This window comes from Leptonychotes weddellii, chromosome 11 (genome assembly GCF_054177405.1).
Source record: "Leptonychotes weddellii isolate Sample4059 chromosome 11, ASM5417740v2, whole genome shotgun sequence".
Lineage (NCBI taxonomy): Eukaryota > Metazoa > Chordata > Mammalia > Carnivora > Phocidae > Leptonychotes > Leptonychotes weddellii.
This window is the reverse complement of record NC_138379.1, coordinates 44,118,209-44,122,338: the sequence shown is the minus strand read 5'-3', so window position 1 is coordinate 44,122,338 and position 4,130 is coordinate 44,118,209.

Sequence of the window (4,130 nt, the reverse complement as noted above, 5' to 3'; positions counted from 1 at the left end):
TTCTAATTTTTTGGAATAGTTTGAGGAGAATAGGTATTAACTCTCTTTAAATGTGTGGTAGAATTCACCTGTGAGTCCTTCTGGTCCTGGACTTTTGTTTGCTGGGAGTTTTTTGATTACTGATTCAATTTCATTGCTGGTAATCAGTCTGTTCAAATTTTCTATTTAATCCTGATTCAGTTTTGGGAGCTTATATGTTTCTAGGAATTTTTCCATTTCTTCTAGGTTGTCTAAATTGTTGGCATATAATATTCTTTTATAATTGTTTATATTTCTGTGGTGTTGTTTATTATTGCTCCTCTCTCATTTGTGATTTTTTATATTTGGGTCCTTTCTCTTTTCTTTTGATAAGTCTGGCTAGTGGTTTATCAAGTTTATTAATTTTTTCAAAGAACCAGCTCCTGGTTTCATTGATCTATTGTTTTTTTAGTTTCTATATAATTTATTTCCACTCTAAACTTTATTAGTTCCCTTCTTCAGCTGGCTTTAATCTTTGTTTGATGTTCTTTTTCTAGCTCCTTGAGGTGTCAGGTTCAGTTGTTTATTTGATATTTTTCTTGCTTCTTGAGGTAGGCCTATATTGCTATAAACTTCCCTCTTAGAAAAGTTTTTCCTGCATCCCAAAGATTTTTGACCATTGTGTGTTCATTTTCATTTGTCTCCATGTATTTTTTAATTTCCTCTTTAATTGCTATCTTTCTTTCTTTCTTTCTTTCTTTCTTCTTTCTTTCTTTCTTTCTTCATTTTTTAGAGAAAGAGGGCATGGGCACACATGAGCTGGAGGGGATGGGCAGAGGGAAAGGAAGAGAATCTTAAGCAGGCTCCATGCTCAGCATGGAACCAAACATGGGCCTCAATCTCAACACCCTGAGATCATGACCCGTGCTGAAATCAAGAGTCAGATGCTCAACCAACTGAGCCACCAGGCACCCCAATTGCCTCTTTGATTTCTTGATTGACCCATTCATTCTTCAGTAGCATGTTGTTTAGCCTCCATGGATTTGTGCTCTTTCCAGATATTTTCTTTTGTTTGATTTCTAGCTTCATAGTATTGTGGTTGGAAAGATGCATGGTATGACTTCAGTGTTTTTGATTTTGTTAAGATTTATTTTGTGGCCTAATATGTGATCTATTCTGGAGACTGTTTCATCTGCACTTGAAAAGACTGTGTATTCTTCTATTTTAGGATGGGTTGTTCTGAATGTATCAGTTAGATCCATCTGGTCCAATGTGTCAATCAAAGCTACTCTTTCCTGTTGATTTTATGTTTGGATGATCTCTTCAATGATCTATCCTTCTTGGTCTCTTGTTATAGTTTTTGTTTTTAAGTCTATTTTGTTTGATATAAGTACTGCTACGCCAGCTTTCTTTGAACTTCCATTTGCATGGTAAATGTTTTTCTATCTATTCATTTTCAATCTGCATGTGTTTTTAGGTCTGAAATGAGTCTCTTGTAGGCAGCATATAGATGGGTCTTGTTTTTTTATCCATTCTATCACCCTGTGTCTTTTGACTGGAGCATTTAGTCCATTTACATTCAAAGTAGATATTGATATGTACTTATTGCCATTTTGTTACTTGTTTGTGGTTATTTTTGTAGATTTTCTCTGATTCTTCTCTTGCTCTCTTTCATGGTTTGTTGGCTTTCTTTAGTGATATACTCAGATTCCTTTATCTATTCTTTGCATATCTATTACTAGTTTTTGGTTTGTGGTTACCATTCAGATTGTATATAACATCTTCTGCATGTAACAGTCTATATTAAATTGATGGTCGCTTAAGCCTGAACCCATTCTTTACTCCTATCCGCCACCCCACAAGCATACATATATTTTAGGTATATAGTGTCATATTTTACATCCTTTCATTTTGTGATACTTAAGTCTCACTTAAAGTCTTTCCTTTCCACTCAAAGAATGTCTTTTCATGTTTCTTGCAGGGGTGGTTCAGTGGTCATGATCTCTTTTAGTTTTTGTTTGTCTGAGAAACTCGTTATCTCTCCTTCTATTCTGAATGATAACCTTGCTGGATAGAGTATTCTTGGCTGCAGATTTTTCCCATTCAGCACTTTGAATATATCAGCCAGTCTCTTCTGGCCTGCAGAGTTTGTTTATCTGCTGATAGTCTTATGGGGTTTCCCTTGTATGTAACTATCTTCTTTTCTCTTGCTGCTTAAATTTTTTTTCTTTACTCCTACTTTTTGTCATTTTAACTACTATGTGTCTTGTGGTGGACCTCCTTCAATTGATTTTATTGGGGGACTCTCTGTGCCTCCTGGATATGGATTTCTGTTTCTTTCCCCAGCTATGGGAAGTTTTCAGCTATTACTTCTTCAGATACTCTGCCCCCTTTTCTCTCTTTTCTCCTTCTGGAATCCCCATAATGCAAATGTTATTAGGCTCAATGGAGTCAGTGAGTTCCCTATGCCTATTCTCTTTTTGCATAATTCTTTTTTCTCTCATTTGCTCAACTTGATTACTTTCAATTACTCTGTCTTATGAGTCATTAATTCATTCCTCTCCTCCTCTGGCCTGCTATTTATTCCATCAAGTGTATTTTTATAACACTTATTGTGATCTTCATCTCTTATGGATTCTTTTTTATCTCTTTCCTTAGGGTCTCACTGATGTCCTCCACTCTTTTCTCAAATCCAGTGAGTATTTATATGATCATTACTTTATTTTTTAATTTAATTTAATTTTATTATGTTATGTTAGTCACCACACAATACATCATTAGTTTTTGATGTAGTGTTCCACAATTCATTGTTTTCGTATAAAATCCAGTGCTCCGTGCAATACATGCCCTCCTTAATACCCATCACCAGGCTAACCCATCCCCCTGCCATCCTCTCTAAAACCCTCAGTTTGTTTCTCAGAGTCCATAGTCTCTCGTGGTTCATCTCCCCCTCTGATTCCCTCCCCCTTCATTTTTCCCTTCCTTCTCCTACTTTCCTCCATGCTATTCCTTATGTTCCACAAATAAGTGAAACCATATGATAATTGACTTTCTCTACTTGACTTATTTCACTTAGCATAATCTCCTCCAGTCCCATCCATGTTGATGTAAAAGTTGAGTATTCATCCTTTCTGATGGCTGAGTAATATTCCATTGTATATATGGACCACATCTTTATCCATTCATCTGTTGAAGGGCATCTTGGCTCTTTCCACAGTTTGGCTACTGTGAACATTGCCGCTATGAACATTGGGGTACAGGTGCCCCTTCTTTTCACTACATCAGTGTCTTTAGGGTAAATAACCAGTAGTGCAATTCCTGGGTCATAGGGTAGCTCTATTTTTAATTTTTTGAGCAACCTCCACACTGTTTTCCAAAGTGGCTGTACCAACTTTCATTCCCACCAACAGTATAAGAGGGTTCCCCTTTCTCCACATCCTTTCCAACATTTGTTGTTTCCTGCCTTGTTAATTTTTGCCATTCTAACTGGTGTAAGATGGTATCTCGATGTAGTGTTGAATTTCCCTGATGGCTAGTTATGTTGAACATTTGTTCATGTGTCTGTTAGCCATTTGTATGTCTTCTTTGGAGAAGTGTCTGTTCATGTCTTCTATCCATTTTTTGACTTGGTTATTTGCTTTTTGGGTGTTGAGTTTGAGAAGTTCTTTATAGATCCTGGATATCAGCCCTTTGTCTAGTGTCATTTGCAAACATCTTCTCCCATTCTGTGGGTTGTTGACTGTTTCCTTTGCTGTGCAGAAGCTTTTTATCTTGATGAAGTCCCAAAAATTCATTTTTGCTTTTGTTTCACTTGCCTTTGGAGATTTATCTTGAAAGAAGTTGCTGTGGTTGATGTCGAAAAGGTTACTGCCTATGTTCTCCTCTAGGATTTTGATGGATTCCTGTCTCACATTGAGGTCTTTCATCCATTTTGAGTTTATCTTTGTGTATGGTGTTAGAGAATGGTCGAGTTTCATTCTTCTGCATGTGGCTGTCCAATTTTCCCAGCACGATTTATTGAAGAGACTGTCTTTTTTCCATTGCATGTTTTTTCCTGCTTTGTCGAAGATTATTTGATCATAGAGTTGAAGGTCCATATCTGGGTTCTCTATTCTGTTCCATTGGTCTATATGTCTGTTTTTGCGCCAGTACCATGCTGTCTTGGTGATCAC